The sequence below is a fragment of the Herpailurus yagouaroundi genome, unplaced genomic scaffold, assembly GCF_014898765.1.
Source record: "Herpailurus yagouaroundi ecotype Mexico unplaced genomic scaffold, PumYag 139, whole genome shotgun sequence".
Lineage (NCBI taxonomy): Eukaryota > Metazoa > Chordata > Mammalia > Carnivora > Felidae > Herpailurus > Herpailurus yagouaroundi.
The window spans coordinates 65,399,659-65,416,702 of NW_024412394.1; the positions used below are offsets into that span (position 1 = coordinate 65,399,659).

At 42.4% G+C, this 17,044-nt stretch overlaps 1 protein-coding gene across 5 annotated transcripts in view; it reads right to left on the reverse strand.

Annotated features, from left to right (window-relative positions):
- Positions 1-234: 234 nt before the first annotated feature.
- The window catches only part of PDSS2 (decaprenyl diphosphate synthase subunit 2), a 292,097-nt gene continuing 275,287 nt past the window's right edge, over positions 235-17,044 (reverse strand). For 2 of the 5 annotated variants that reach the window (XR_005789939.1, XR_005789936.1), the window contains 2 exons: positions 6,713-6,942; positions 237-2,503 (listed from right to left, as the gene is read on the reverse strand). The gene's annotated coding sequence lies outside the window, so the exon portion shown is untranslated. Of the gene's footprint in view, positions 2,504-6,712; positions 6,943-17,044 lie in introns of all 5 variants that reach the window. The other 3 variants (XR_005789937.1, XR_005789940.1, XR_005789938.1) reach the window with 3 other exon arrangements.

The window sequence follows — 17,044 nt, forward strand, 5'->3', positions numbered from 1 at the left end:
TAGGGATGTGTATAAAGACCTGGCCGGGGGGGGGGGGGGACCCTGAGTTTTAGCTTTCTGCTTGATTGGAAATTTCTTAATTAGAAATGCATTTCTCAAGATTTCAAATTAAAGCTGTTGCAATTGATCTAATGAACTCATTTCCAATTTTACCTGAGTAAAATGCAGCAGGGGGGAATTGACTAGTTAGCCATATAAAGGATTCACATAAAGCACTAACTGTAAAAACTCAAATGGAAAATTGCACAGCATTTAATGAAGAATGGGATATATATACAATGTAAATATATATAATTAAGAGTGGCAGACAGACAGGCATTAGGTTTCAGATATCTTTGAACTGTTATTCTAAAGGTTTTTATCATCGCTAAAATATATTTATAGTTGCCAAGACAATATTTAGTAGGGCTTTTTTTTTTTCCCTCAGTAGTTAAGTCTTAAAACAACGCAACAGATTTCACTGTTACTTGTGAGACATTTCCACTTTATTTCTTGCCTGCTGGATGTATAATTTTGCCAATTCTTCAACTTCAAACAGAAGTAGCTGACAGATCCAGATTCCGTGAATACTGACAACAAAAAAGAAGGAAAAAAAGAAAGGAAGCAGGAACATGTATTAACTTTATTAAATAGAACTTGTGGAAAGACACACCTTGAAAAATAACTTGCAAAACTGGCTTTTGTTTGGGAAATTAAGCCTGGGGAGTTAAGTTTAACCCCTTGTATTCTGGGGGCAGGGTGGGGAGGGGAAGGGATGTTGGGGGGAGGGGAACTACTTTTAGTGGAATCCGGAACCAGTAAATGACCCAATGTGGAGGTAAAAAATAAGTTTTGAATGAAAAAGCTGCAGAGAATTTGTGCTGGGCAGTTCTCCTTCGGTGTTGAAGAACTATTTAATAATTTATAGCGGCTTGAGATTTTAAGGACCCAACACAGCCATTAGTATCTGATTTTAGTTGAATATCTGGCTTGCACAATAGGATTCTGCGAGAAGAAATGTTAGGGAGAGTGAAAATTGCTGCGATCCCACTCTCAGTTTCAAGCCCTTGAGAAAACAAATGCCAATCCGAACTATAGCTCATTCTCAGCCCAGAGTGCTGGCTGGAGGCGTTGCAGCCACCAGGGCCCCCGCGCCCAGAGGGCTGCCCAAGGGCTTGCAGTCAAGAGTCCCCACACTGATCATACAGATGCAGCAACAGGCAGGAAGCAAGGAACTAGGCGAGGCTGGTTTCCCAGCCAATCAGAACCCATTAAAAAAAGAAGAAAAAGGAGACATACTACTCTAGTAACCAGCCAAGTTTTAAGAAATTATTTTATGCTGTGGGTCAAAAGATTCTTTAAATGAAATGGTATACACACACGCTTTTTTTTTTTTTGTCTTATTTGACCTAAAATATTTTCTGTACAATGAAACACCTCATAGAAATGAACTCGAGATCCAGTGATTCCACTTTCCCTGGGGAAACACTCAACCAAAGCTACATTTACAAGGATGTTCATTGCAGGATCATTCATGTTAGCAAGAAAATGGGAGAGAATTTGAAAAGTTGCTAAATGAATGACACATGCTATGGCATACTCTGTAGGCTTTAGAAAGAGGAAAAGTACTCTTTCTTATGGGTACAGAAGAATGTCTTTGCCATACTTAGTGAGTAGAAGAAAATTAGAGATCTATTTGAAAGAGGACTTCGGCTGCCTCCATTTTGACCGGAGACTTCCCAGCTGGGTTCTTCCCAGTTTGTCTCCGGCTCAGGTAGCAGACCCTGAGGGCAAAGCATCCCGGGAAGAGAACTGAAATTATCGCCTGAAGCAAAAAGGGCTGCCCGGAGCCTACAAGACCCCACCCGTGATTGCTCCAGGACAATGATCGATTTGACCTTCACTTCCTGCCTACAGTACCCGCACACCTTTGCCCCACATTTTCCTTCTGTAAACCTGGAAGTATTTTCAGCACGTTGGAGACGGTCTTTGGGGTGCAGTCCACTGTCTTCCCGGCGTTGGCCTCACAGAAATAAATTCCTCTTGTTTCACCACTGCTAGTTTCTCTGCCTTTGAATTTTGTCAGCAGCGAGGGGCCGGACCTGGTCTGTTTGGGAGCCCCCGGAGCCAGGTGTTCTTGTATCCCTGTGCCCCTACTACATAACATAACGTAATCCAATTTTTGTAAGAAAAAGAAAAACACGTACATATATTTCAGCGTAAATAGAAAAGTCCTGGAAGACACAGGGGTAACAGTGGTTTCCCCTGAGGTAGAGGATGGTAGGGAGGAGAGGGATGTTTACTTTTTCACATGATACCTTTGTGTCATGTTGGATTTTATTTTTTTCCCCGTTATTGAGCATCTATTGCTTTTGTAGCTCTTTCTCCCTCCCACAGACTAAAACCTGAGTCGTCACGATGGCCTACAGAGCAAAAGTCACCCTGGAGTATCTGTGAGTCCTGCAGAGCTGGTGTGAAAGTCTGGATTTACTCCTGTCACCGGGCTCCCCTTCATCCACGTGTTCTTATGAAAAAAAAGATCATAGGGGTGCCTGGGTGGCTTGGTCCATTAAGCGTCCGACTTCGGCTCAGGTCATGATCTCACGGTCCGTGAGTTCGAGCCCTGCGTCAGGCTCTGTGCTGACAGCTCAGAGCCTGGAGCCTGTTTCGGATTCTGTGTCTCCCTCTCTCTCTGCCCCTCCCCTGTTCATGCTCTGTCTCTCTCTGTCTCAAAAATAAATAAACGTTAAAAACAAATTAAAAAAAAAAAAAGATCATAATAATAATGCTCCAAAAGTAAATACGGCATTTGGCTATAGAACACATGGCTCCGTTTCCCTAAGCCTCTGAATTGTCAACCCAGCATTTTAGAGAAGTAACTGAATACATCTAAGGATTTCCCTTGAATCATGGCACATTAAGGTCTGAGAAATAACCAATGTTGACTGCTTGATTCTACCAATAGAGAAGCTGAGGCAAAAAGGAAAGGTGGCTTGCCCAAGGTCCACTGGCCTCTGGAACTACAGTTTCAGGTTCCTCTTTGTTATTCCTACCAAAAGCCAAACAGATTTTTAAAAAGTCAGAGAGGTCAGGGGCGCCTGGGTGGCTCAGTCAGTTAAGCATTCGACTTCAGCTCAGGTCAGGATCTTACACCTCTTGAGTTCGAGCCCCATGTCAGGCCTGGAGCCTGCTTCTGATTCTGTGTCTCCCTCTCTCTCTCTGCTCCTCCCCCCCCCCCTTTCTCTATCCCTAAAAAATAAACATTAAAAAAAATTTTTTTTTAAGTCAGAGGTCACCAAAGAGTGAAATATACAAGGTTTGTGTTTCACCAACTGCATTTATTCAGAGGAGCAGCCCCTGCCTCCAGCCTCAACCTTCAGTCTTATGCAGAGTAGATCTCCTAGAGAGGCCTTCTGGATTCCAAGTCTGGGCTAAAGGCCCCTGCTCTGTACTGACTTCCATGGCACCTTTTCTTTCTCTGTCACAGAAGCTGTTAGGAACTCAACCCTAACTGCTCCCCCCCACCCCAAATCCATGTGCTGAAGTCCTAACCCCCAGTGTACCCCAGAAAGTGACTGTATTTAGAGATAGAATCTCTAAAGAGGTGATTAATGTTAAACGAGGTGGGCCTCGGTCCATTGACTGCTATTCTTTTTTTTTAATTTTTTTTTTTAAACGTTTATTTATTTTTTTGGGACAGAGAGAGACAGAGCATGAACGGGGGAGGGGCAGAGAGAGAGAGGGAGACACAGAATCGGAAACAGGCTCCAGGCTCCGAGCCATCAGCCCAGAGCCCGACGCGGGGCTCGAACTCACGGACGGCGAGATCGTGACCTGGCTGAAGTCGGACGCTTAACTGCCTGCGCCACCCAGGTGCCCCAGATTGACTGCTATTCTTAAAAGAAGAGGGAGAGTCAGCGATGCACAGAGAAAAGGCTGTATGGGGACACAAAAAGAAGGTGGCAATCTGCAAGCCAAGGGGAGGGGCCTTAGGACAAACCAATGCTGCTGCACCCTGATCTGGACTGCTGGCATCCAGAATTGGGAAAGATAAATGTCCGTGGTTTAAGCTCCCATGTCTATGATGTCTTGTTAGGGCAGCCTGCGCTGACGAACACACAGAACCTGCTCACGGGAAACTGGAATTACCTTTCCATAAACTCCTGGAGGGCAAGACCATGTTCAATTCAAACACTGTCTCCAAATACCTGGCTCTGTGCCTGAGACACAGTCGATGCTCAACAAATGTTTGCTGAGATCGAGTCAAACCTTAGAGGCAAAATGGGTCCTAGTCTACATGAATGGTGCCTCCTAGAACTGTCCCTGTACCACCCATGCTGGTTGTTATAAAGGAAGAGCCCAGAGGCAAGCAGCTAATTCGTGGTAGAATCTGGGCCACAAGCCAGAACCCCACCCCCATGCCCACACCCCCTATCTGTTCCATCCACCCACCACCCCAATTCTGGAATAATACCACAGCCATAAAGTGCCTTCCATTGTTGTCTTAGTCAGCTCAGGCCACCATAACAAAATACCAGACACTAGGGGGCTTAAAAAACAGAAATCTGCTTTCTCACAGTTTTGGAGATTGGAAGTCTGAGATCGGGACACCAGCATGGTTGGTTCTGGTGAGAGCGGTCTTCCTGATTTGCAGGCAGCCACCTCCCTGCTGTGTCCTCACAAGGCGGATAGAAAAGGAGCAAACCTCCTAGGGATCTCTTCTAATGAGGGCACTGATCCCATCCTGAGGGCCCCACCCTTATGACCTCATCTAACCCTCATTACCTCTCAAAGGCCCCGTCTCCAAATACTGTTACACTGGGGATTAGGGCTCACCCTCAACGTATGGATTTGTGAGGGACATAAACATGTAGCCCATAACAAGAGTGTTTTCACATTTTGTCACCCTGTTTACCTTTGATCACAGATCTGAGATGGGACAGGTATATCACCTCCTCATACCAATCCATCCCATTTTTAAATAGACGAAAAAAGATAAAGTCCAGAGAGACCGCGTGGTTTGTAACTCATTCTTTCATTTAACAGAGAGTTCTTGCAGGCCTACTATGTGCCAGGCACTGTGCCAGGCTCCAGATGCATAACTAGCAATTGGCATGACCTGCATTATATGCTAAATACTAGTTTTTCTGCTGTTGCCCGGTTAAGTCTAGTTATTTCACAGTTCAGTGTTCAAAACAAAAACAATGCTGACCAGAATAGAATTTAATCTTTTTCTTTCAGAAAATTCCAGTCCACGCTAAGACACATAGGAGTGTGGAAGCACTCCTTTCCTGCTCAGGCTGGGCATTTCTGCCTCCTCTTTTGAGGCTTTTATAGTCCCCTTCCCAACACCTGTTCTTCCTTCAAAACCTCCCCTGTTGTGTTTTCACCACCTCCTTTGCCACCAGAGGTAGTAACACCCAGGTCTATGCTCCCACTTAAAGCTCTTTGGCAGACAGACCTTATCTCAGCCTAACTGGTATTGCTTTTACTTTTTTAAGTTTATTTATTTATTTTGAGAGATAGAGAGCACACAAGTGGGGAGGGGGGCAGAGAGAGTGGGGGGGAGAGAATCCCAAGCAGGCTCTACACCAGCAGTGCAGAGCCCAGTGCGGGGCTCGAACTCACGAACCACGAGATTGTGACCTGAGCAGAAGTCGGACGCCTAACCGACTGAGCCATCCAGGTGCCCCCTAACTGGTATTACTTGACTGTACTGTTATTCGTGTCTTCCATGATACTCTTGTACTGGACTCCGTGACGTTTCAGAATGTGTGTCATACCTCCTGTTACCTTCTGCAGTTAAGTATCTCAAGTGGCTCTTCCCCGCTGTGACTCTGACACAGGCACTGGACATTCCAGCTGACTGGACTAGAGGCTGAGGCTCAACAAGTGGGTTTAAGGCTGCATGTGGACAATGCCAAGCCTTCCTGGCTTGATCCCAGATCTGCTCAGTAGAAGGTCTCTGAAGCGGATGATGACAAAGCCACACAACTGAATCTTCTCTTTTAAAAAGTATACAGGTTTACAGGGTGCCTGGGTAGCTCAGTCAGTTAGGTGTCTGACTTTGGCTCAGGTCATGATCTCACGGCTCGTGGGTTCGAGCCCACCTTGGGCTCTGTGCTGACAGCTCAGAGCCTGGAGCCTGCTTCAGGTTCTGTCTCCTTCTCTCTCTGCCTCACATTCTGTCTCTCTCTCTCTCTCTCTCTCTCTCTCTCTCTCTTAAAAATAAACATTAAAAAAGAAATAAAATAAATAAAAAACATACAGGTTTGGGTGGTGTTTTTCTTTCCTATGGCTGCTGTAACAAAGTGGGTGGCTTAGAACATCAGAAATGTATTATCCCACAATTCTGGAATCAAGAAGTCCAAAATCAAGGTGTCAGCCAGGTTGGTTCTTTCTGAGGGTTATGAGCAAACATCTGTTCCAGGCCTTTCTCCCAGTTTCTGACAGCCTTAGGTTTTCCTTGGCTTGTAGATGGCATTCTCCCTATGTCTTCACATTGTCTTCCCTCTGTATGTGTCTCCCTCTGTGTCCAAAGTTCTCCTTTCTATAAGGACACCAGTCATATTGGATTAGAGTCATTCTAATGGCCTCACCTCAACTTGATCATCTGCAAAGACCCTACTTCCAAGTATGGTCACATTCGCAGATATCGAAGGTAAGGATTTCAATATCTTTTGCGGGGTACTGTTCAACTCATAAAAGGTGGGGAAAAGAGTAGCATGCTTACCTGGTCTCAGTCCTAGCATCCCAGAAGTACTGGGTCCCAGAGTGAATGTTCTGCTGACAAGGTGGCTTCCTCTGCTACAGCCCAAGTCCAAGCATTCTTGCAAAACTTCTGTCACTGTAGGAACGTGCCTTCCCTTTTACTTCTAAAAAATGCGCCTAATTTAATTTTGCTGTTCCTTGGAGACTTGGCCATTGCATTCATATTTCCATCCCTCCGGTCCGATTATTGCCCTGCAAGTAGCAAGTGGTAAAAAATGCTGTTGCACTTGCTGGCTGTAGAGTGCAGAGCTTATAAAGTCAGACAGACCTGGATTTGAATCCAGACTCCAACATGTTCTAAGTGTGAGATTTTGGAAGCTTGCTTACGATTTTAGCTTCCGTTTCCTTATTCACGGCACGGGGCAACCCCACCGTACAGGGTGGTTATAAACAAGGCGGTTACGTGTAGCCCTGAAGTTACCTCAATCAAAGACAGCGGTTATTTTTATTGGTCATAAATGAGGTAAGTGAACTGTTGAGGTAACTAGCCCAGGCACATAACAGTTGGGGTTTTGAAAAACACATTTCGAGTTTAGCAGCAAAAACACAGAGGTTCACGTGACCAGCCTGAATGCTGTCTGGAAGACACTATAGAACCCCATTTCAAATCCAAACTCCACACAGAAAGGGAAAGAGATACCATCATATAATTTTAAAACATGTGATGGTCCCCCAACCACGATTCTGATGCTCATTCTCCTTGTCCCATCCACAAGGAAAAGAACAAGGCGTCCTGCTATCTCCAAGCCAGCTTCCGGCAGCCTCTATCATGTGTGCACCCTGGTGCCACCAGAGCCCTGAGCTAAATAACCAAGCCCGTGAGGTAATAAAGGTATTGCGTGCAAATCTCAGCCCATACATTTGTGTGTTTGAAATAGCTATGTTTATAATTTACTTTCTATTTTAAGCCCCATCCTTTTGGAGTCGTCCCCACCCTCAGCTGGCATCCAAGGACCTCTGCCCTCCAGGCATTTGCCCACTTCGGTTCTTGCCAAGCCATCCATCATTCTGCTCACCATGCCCTGCAGGCAGTGGCTCTGTCATGTCCAACCAGGGACATGGTCATCTCTCTGCAAGGCTGCCTAGAACAGGGATACGTGATGCAAATGCCTACAGGAAGCAGCAAGGAGAATTCATGAGTGAAGCCGGTGAACTGCCTATTCAACACAGAAGAACATCTTCGCCTCTACCAAGAAGTGCACTAGCTCCCCTGTTTCTTTCAACGCCGTGAGCTCTCTTTATTCTATCTTTTGTTTCTCCATTTATGGAAAGAAATCTTGGGTAAAGAGGAACATCCTCTATTGTCTGGAACACAGCAGTGCAAAGCGTTATGATGAGCAACCCTTGGAGTACGGATAAGGAAAGGACTGCTGGGGACTCTGACAACCTAGAGCGTTCATTCCTTATCTAAGGCAGGCAGCCATTTGATGCCACGAGAGACTGAATCCAGTGTAGCCAAATGTGCCAATTACTTATGAGAAACCTGAACCTGGAATCTTATGTGAAATGGCCAAGATTGTTAATGTGAATGACTGAAATTCACGCGGCCAAAGTCAGATCTAGCCCACAGGCCTTTAGTTTGCGGCCATGGCCCACGTCCGCATCTTCTCAAGGGACAGGCCTGCCTCCCAGACAGCTTGCTGGAAAGCTCACGTGCCAGCCCTGCCCCTCCCCACCGCCCTGTTCAGGACCCTCCTGCTTCTGCTTAAGACATTTTGCCTATGGCTCGAATCTTCTCCTTATTGGGGCTTAAGATTTTAGAAGCAAAAGCTGGAGGGTGATTTCAGCTTTCTGCTCCATCTCGTGCCTTCACCAAGACAATAAACCCAGACAGGAATTTCTGCTTGGAGGCAGGGAAGAGAAAGAGGGAAATACCAGGAGAATAAAAATATAGATTAATATCTCAAAAACATTATCTTGCCGAACAAATTTGATTTGAGGTTATCTACAAAGCAACTCCAGAATTTCTGTCCATGGATTCTAGGGAAGCACTAGGAAAATCTTTTAAGAAGGAAATCCCAATTCAGCCAATTAATCAGATTCCATTTTTCACAGTAAAATATAAGTGTCTAACACGGTGTATTCTTAATAATATATTATAATGTAACATTTATTTTTATCAGTATAGTACCTTGTTTTCCTGATTCTTCCATGGGCAATTTCTGAATTCAATAATAAGGTGTTTGAAAAAATACATAATAGGGGCGCCTGGGTGGCTCAGTTGGTTAAGCGTCCCACTTCGGCCCAGGTCATGATCTTGCCATTCCCAAGTTCGAGCCCCATGTCAGACTCTGTGCTGACAGCTCGGAGCCTGGAGCTTGCTTTGGATTCTGTGCCTCCGTCTCTGCCCCTCCCCAGCTCATGCTCACACTCTATCTCTGTCAAAAATAAACAAATTAAAAAAAAATTTTTTTAATTATAAAAAAAAAAACATAATACCTTGAAGGCTTGTCCATTGAATTAAATTTTTTTTCAACATTTATTTTTGAGAGACAGAATGCAAGTGGGGTAGGGACAGAGAGAGAGGGAGACACAGAATCCAAAACAGGCTGCAGGCCCTGAGCTGTCAGCACAGACCCTGATGTGGTGCTCAAACTCACGAGCCATGAGACCATGGCCTGAGCTGAAGTGGGACGCTCAACTGACCGAGCCACCCAGGCGCCCTCCATTGAGTTAATAGTAAACACATGATTCTAGTTAGTACTGAGCCGTCATTGGCTTAAAGGACTAACATTATTACTGAGCCATTACTGGTTTAAAAGACTAAAGCAATACAACCCTTGTTCTCTGGGAAGATGATAAATGTGGGAGCAGAAAGTTCAGACTCAAATCACCTTTGTTTCATCATTTTCTTCAGTGGTGGGAGAAGATGAGAGATGCTGGTCTCACGGTGATACGGATTTGAGTGGTCAGGAGTAGGGCAAGAATATTAGAAATACACCCGATGGAAATCCTTCACATAAACTACCTTATTACCCTCCTGACCTATGTAATCAGCATGGAGCAAAGAAGAATAATTGCCCTTTGGAACTGGCATGTGTGAATTTAATGGAAAAGGTACCAGAGAAATCCAATAATCTACATTACCTGCTTCCCTCTGAATGTCTTATTAGAAATTAGAGAGGCTTGGGGCGCCTGGGTGGCGCAGTCGGTTAAGCATCCGACTTCAGCCAGGTCACGATCTCGCGGTCCGGGAGTTCGAGCCCCGCGTCGGGCTCTGGGCTGATGGCTCGGAGCCTGGAGCCTGTTTCCGATTCTGTGTCTCCCTCTCTCTCTGCCCCTCGCCCGTTCATGCTCTGTCTCTCTCTGTCCCAAAAATAAATAAACGTTGAAAAAAAAATTAAAAAAAAAAAGAAATTAGAGAGGCTTGGGATGCCTGTGTGGCTCAGATGGTTGAGAGTCCAACTTTGGCTCAGGTCATGATCTTACAGTTCGTGGGTTTGAGCTCTGTATCAGGCTCTGTACTGACAGCACAGATCCTCAATCTCTCTCTCTCTCTCTCTGCCCTTCCCCCTTTTATACACTCTCTCTCAAAATAAATAAATGAACATTAAAAAAAAAGAAATTGGAGAAGTTCTGAGGTTACCTTTCTTCAATAAAATTCAAAACAGCTGGGGCACCTGGGTGGCTCAGTTGTTTAAATGTCCAACTTCAGCTCAGGTCATGATCTCATGGTGTGTGAGTTTGAGCCCCACATTGGGCTCTGCATTAACAGTGCTGAGCATGCTTGGGATTCTCTCTCTTTTCCTCTGTGCCCCTCTCCCACTAGCGCTTTCTCCCTGTCTCACAATAAACTTAAAAAAAAAAATTCAAATCATTTTTTTAAAAGAAAAGTATTAGCATCAGTAGAAATAAGTGCCATAGGTGGCAGGGAGAAACTCATAATAAGTTTTGGGACAGATAGAGCACCTATGTTGTGATTCTCTAAGATTCAACCATTTGGTATTTCCTGACTCTCTTTCTGGAGATCCTGAAGTTTTCAAATGGTATCTCTAATAAAATATGTTACATCCAAGTTGACATCCAATGATTTAATAACACTAGGCACAAAAGGTACAGCTTCTGTAGCCATGTGAATTCTTTGTAAGATGCTTGCTGCAATCCCAGCTTTGAGTAAGTAAACTTTGTACTTGTGGAAACTGGAAACTGCATTTATTCAGCCTTGACATTAGGTAAGTAAGTAAATTATTTCATTGCCAAAGGGATCTCTAGTCTAGGCTGGAGTAAGTGAATGTGTTTTCCCCATGGCTATATTCCCAGAGAATTTTTGCAGGGACAGAATTTGGCTGATATCAATTGTAGAGAGAGGTGGGGGAGGCCATTTAGTACCTAAATTAGGGTTGCACACCCATGTGGTTGGCAGAAGAAGGTGAGAACTCTTTGGAAGATGGCCTGACTGGTTTTAATGTGACAAAAGCTTTCACAATTAAACAAATATTTATTGAACACCTACAACTGCAAAGCTTTGAGTCCTTTGGGAAATTAAAAAAATGGGTAAGTAGGAGTGCCTGGCTGGCTCAGTCGGGTGAATGTGCAACTCTTGATCTTGGGGTTGTGGGTTCAAGCCCCATGTTGGGTGTAGAGATTACTTAAAAATAGAATCTTAAAAAGAAAAAAAATGGATACATAAAGTCTCTGTCCCACAGAGATTTCAGTCTACCCAACAAATCAACCGTGAACCCTAAGAACTGTAATAAAAGGCAGAAGGCGGCAGCAGTGGGGAGGCCCAGAGGAGGCACGAGTGAAGAGCTGGTTCAGGAAGCTTCCGTGAAGGAAGGGGCTGTCCTGGGAGGCTGCAGGAAGGCTGAGCAGGATTCTCACCCACAAAGGCTGGGTGAAGGGCATTCTGAGCAGACAAAACGGTGGACAGCAGCTGGGCAGGAAGCTGCAGGCCATATTTGGAAAACTATAAATAGCCCCTTTGAATGAAAAACAGAGAGCCCTGAAGTTAGAGGGCAGGCAGAAGTACGAGGTAAGGTCAGAACAATAGGTAGTGGGCAGATTAAGGCCTTTGCTGGTGTGTGCCCCAAATCTTCCGAAGTTCTTGACACTCAGCTTGGTGCTTGACAATGTCATCAAAGACAGACATGACCTCTTGACAACCACAAGCCAAGAGGAGCCTGATCTCAAACAGCTAGCTCTACTGCTCTGGGCAGTGTGGGTCTCTCGGACTGCCTATCTCTGACTCCATTTTAGCGACCCAGCTGTAACTCACAAGTGGAAGGATGCCAGGAAGAGTGATGGGGACAGAAACAAATGTAACCAATAACCGGCTGCTACCCCTTTTACAGTCTTGCACCTCCACGCAGATTCCAAGCAGCTCTCTTGGTGTGTTCAGGGAGCATACCTAAAATACTGGAGCAGGGCCATATGTTTATGTAAGGAAGGAAAAGCTGTCCCCCAAACCAAGATATTTAACAAAGAAATAACCAAACTAAGAAGTTCTCAGCCTGTTGGGTAACAGATCATCCACAAAAGGCAACTGTAAATTAAAATTTTCATGACATTCATATAATAGGGTTAACATTCTCCAGATGAAAATTTCCCCCTTTTCATGTCTTCCTTTTTTTCCCCTGTCCGAATTTCAATTAGTCTCAACCTAATAAAGGCTTTTTATAGCCAACCAGAAACACTTGCAGTAATCAGATGCTTTAAAAATGAAGGATCCCCTGAATACTTAAAATAAAATAAAAATATATATATATAGTGCTACTACATTGTAAGCATTCAGGGGATCCTTCATAAACACAGTAAACACAGTAAAACCCCATGATGCATTCATCGAAAATACAATTTTAGATATAGTGCAGAATTGGCAACTGGCTCCCATTCCCTGCCTAGCCTTGGTTTGAGAACAGGACAGGAAGAAGAGTCAGGGGTGGGGCTAAAGTTCTATGCTAGGGGTCTTGGAGTAGAGGCCAAAGTCATGAAGGTGAAGAAAAGGCATGTAAACTTGTTTTAGTAAAAGAGATGGGTGAAGAGTGAGTCTCTGGTCCTCAGTATTCTAGGTAAATCTCCGAATCTGACCAACTAACGGGGACATTTCTGGAATTACTGATGCTGTCCTGCTGCTTCTGGACTCAGAATTGTCCCCAACAATATTTAAATTGGAGACAACCACCACCACCAGGTGGCACCAAATCACAGCTTTGTCTGGCCAAATTTAGATATGGCAGCTTGGACTCCCAGAATTCCTCACCTGCTGGCTCCACACTGGCCATTTTGCTGTTAACCTTACAAAAAAACTGATCCTACAATTTCACATTGCCAAATTCTTTGCATCTCACTTACCAATTACAGTAGGGTTTTACTGAATTAATTTATGATAACCAATAATTGAGGCAAGTATTCTCTTAGTAGACTAAAGACCAAAGGAGACTAAATTAGACATTGTGCTTATTGTTTTATACACATTAGCTAATTTAATCCCCTCAGCAACCTATTAGGTATATGTTGAATAATATGAAACTACCACTTTTATAGGCCAAAAATTGTTGACTATGGACATCTTCACATAGCTCAATCTGAAAGTTATTTTTCAACTATTCCTCGGGTGCTGAGTTCTGTATATACCTCATAGCTTGAGCTTATTAAGTAAATTATTCAAAATTTCAATGTTTATTTATGTCTGCTTGATCTATCAATTTCTGAAAGATGTGGTTAAAATCTTTTAACTATAACTTGATTTATCCATGGAAATTTTTCCTCCTGGAAAAAATTTTAAGTTGTTTCTTTGTATATTTTGAGGTTGTATTGTTAGGTGCATACATGTTTTTTATGATTATAGCTTGTTGCTCTATTCCTTTAATCAGCATACACCATCTTTCTTTGTCCCTTATGTTTTTTTGCCCTATATTCTATATTGTCACATATTAAGAATCTTCCCCTTTTTTCTTTTAGTTTGTAATTTTTTCCATCTTCTATTTTCAAACTTTCTGTGTCTTTTAAGTTTCTCTTTTAGACAACTTATTAATGGGTCTTGCTTTTTAACCCAATCTGAGTCTGTTTTTTAATTGGTCAATTTAATTTTTTAAACTTTAATTCCAGTCGTAGTTAACATGCAGTGTTTTGTCAATTTAATTAATGTGTATTTATTATAATTCATTCCAAAATAACACTTATTTCTACCCTTTTATTCTATATTTTTCATTTACTGCACATTTTTATACTTCTTTTCCTCTTTCTCTATATTTTTTTAAACCAAGGTATAAATACCTCAATATTATTAACTTCAGGTGTACAACATAATGATTAGATATTTATGGTGGCACCTGGCTGGCTCAGTCAGTCAGCAGAGTATACAATTCTTGCTTACTCTGCCATTAGTTTGAGTCCCACATTGGAGGGAGAGATTACTTAAAAAAAAAAGTGATTAGATATTTGTGTATACAGTTGATCCTTGAACAATGCTGGGGTTAGGAGCACTACCCACCATAATTGAAATTCCATGTATAACTTTTGACTCCCCCAAAACTTAACTATTAATAGCCTACTGTTGACTGGAAGTTGTACTGATAACATAAACAATTGATTAACACATATTTTATACATGTATTATATACTATATTTTTACAATAAGGTAACATAGAAAAAGGGAAAAATCATAATGAAAATACATTTGCAGTATTGTATTTATGGGAAAAAATCTGCATATAAGTAGAGCCACACAGTTCAAATCTGTGTTGTTCAAGGGTCAACTGTATTGTGAGATGATACCCACGATAAGTTTAGTTAACATCCATCACCACACATAGCTATCAAGTTTTTTTTTTTCTTGTGATGAGAACTTTTAAGATTTATTCTTTTAGCAATTTTCAAATATGTAATAGTTTTATTCACCATAGTTACCATGCTGTACATTACATCCCCATGACATTTTTGTTTTATAACTGGAGGTCTGTATCTTTTGACCCTCTTCATCCATCCTCCAAACCCCACCCCCACCAGCAGCCAGAAATCTAGTCTCTGTATCTAAGATCAGTTTTTGTTGTTGTTGTTGTTTAAGATTCCACATACAAGTGAGATCATATGGTATTTGTTTTTCTTCGTGGATTTTTATTTTTCTGGCTTAAACGTTGAGCATTTATGATCTGCCGGGAATCTCTCTTACTTCAAAGCTCATGTTCTGTCTGTTGTACCACAGCAAGAATTAGCCATCAGTGGAATCTTAAAAGTTGTCATCTACCCCACTGGATCCAAAACTGGTGTATGTGAGGATTACTTGGAAGCTTTTGAGAAATGTTATTCCTGGACCTCACCTTCAGAGATTCTGGCTCAGTACGTCTGGGTAAAGCCCTGACACTAACACGAGCCCCAGATTTTGATGCAGGTGGTTCACATACCACACTGTGGGAATACTGTTACTATCTAACCCCATAACCTTCCAAATGACAAGCTTTATGCTTGTCTTTGAACTTTAATTACTGCTTTTTAAAAATGATTGTTTATTTTGAAAGAGAGAGAGAGAGAGAGAGAGAGAGAGAGAGAGAGAGAGAGAGAGACAGAATGCGAGTAGGGGAGGGGCAGAGAGAGAGGGAGACACAGAATCCAGAGCAAGGCTCCAGGCTCCGACTGTCAGCACAGACAGTTGTTTCCTGTTTCCAGACATTATTTTGCTTTACTGAGCATTTATGAGTGTAGTGATAGAGCCCGATGTGAGGCTCGAACCCATGAGTGTGAGATCATGACCTAAGTCAAAGTCTGATGCTCAACCGACTGAGCCACCCAAGCACCCCTTTAATTACTTTTTAAAGACACACCATAGGGGAAAAAAAACCAAAGATACATGCCTGGGTGGGTTCTAATCATCTCCATCTAGACCCTTTTTACCTTATATTGTCTTATACGCCTAATAAGTCTCTAAATCTACTCTGTTTCTTTTTGCAAGTTTTTATATAAATTCCAGTTAGTTAACATACAGTGTAATGTTAGTTTCAGGGGTACAAGATAGTGATTCAGCACTTCCATACATCATCCAGTGCTCATCACAAGTGTGCTCCTTAATCCCCATTACTTATTTAACCATGACCCCAATTTCTTCCCCTCTGGTAACCATTAGTTTGTTCTCTTGTATAATAAAGAGTCTGTTTCTTAATTTGTCTTTTTTTCCTTTGCTTGTTTGTTTCTTAAATTGCACAAGTAAAATCATATAAGATTTGTCTTTCTTTGACTTATTTTGCTTAGCATAATACTCTCTAGCTGCATCTGTGTCACTGCAAATGGCAAGATTTCATTCCTTTTTTATGGCTGAATAGTATTCCTGTGTGCGTGCGCGTGTGTGTGTACCACATCTTCTTTCAAAGATGGACACTTGGCTGTTTCCGTAATTTGGCTATTGTAGATAATGCTACTATAAACATAAGTGTGCGTGTATCCTTTTGAACTAGTATTTTGTATTCTTTGGGTAAATACCCAGTAGTGGGATTCCTGGATTGTAGGGTAGTTCTATTTTTAACTTTTTGAGGAATCGCCATACTCTTTTCCAGAGTGGCTGCACCACTTTGCATTCCCAACAACATAAGAGGGTTCCCCTTTCTCCATATACTTGCCAATACCTGTTGTTTCCTGTGTTGATTTTAGCCATTCTGACAGGTGTGAGGTGTTATTTTATTGTAGTTTTGATTTGCATTTCCCTGATAAGTGATGTTGAACAGCTTTTCATGTGTCAGTTGGCCGTCTGTATGTTTTCTTTGTTTAGAACTACTTTCATAATCTATATTCTTCTAATTAGAATTTGCAGTCCACTGCTCCTTTACTATCACTCTATTTTACTTGCTTGTGTCATCATTATAAAAACATTATTTTCCTTTACTGAGCATTTATGAGTGTAGTGATAGGGCATTTGGGCACTCAGCAGCCATTTTACTAGTAAGCATGACTATCCTCATTTATATAAGAAAGCTAGAAGAAACCTGGGGAATTTGCCTGATACCACATTTAATGGAGAAGCTAGTATTTGAACGCAGATGTGTCTATTCTATTTTTTATATCCCACTGCCTTCAAAGAGAATGTGATCCCAAGAAGCCCACCTTATCATGGGGAAGAAACAAATAATCTCACTCTCTGACCATCTTTGTATCTAAGACAGTGCTTTACACATAGTAACACTTAGTAAATGTCCATGAAAATAAAGCATAAATGTATCTTGGTTTCTTACTTCTTTTTCTGTTTGATTTCCAAGTCAGGAGACTCGCAGTCTGGTAAAACAAAAAAGAAGCAAAGAGGACTGTTTGGGAAAACACAAATTCGGAGACAAAACAGAAAGAAGAGAACAGCTACCATTACAGGTCATCA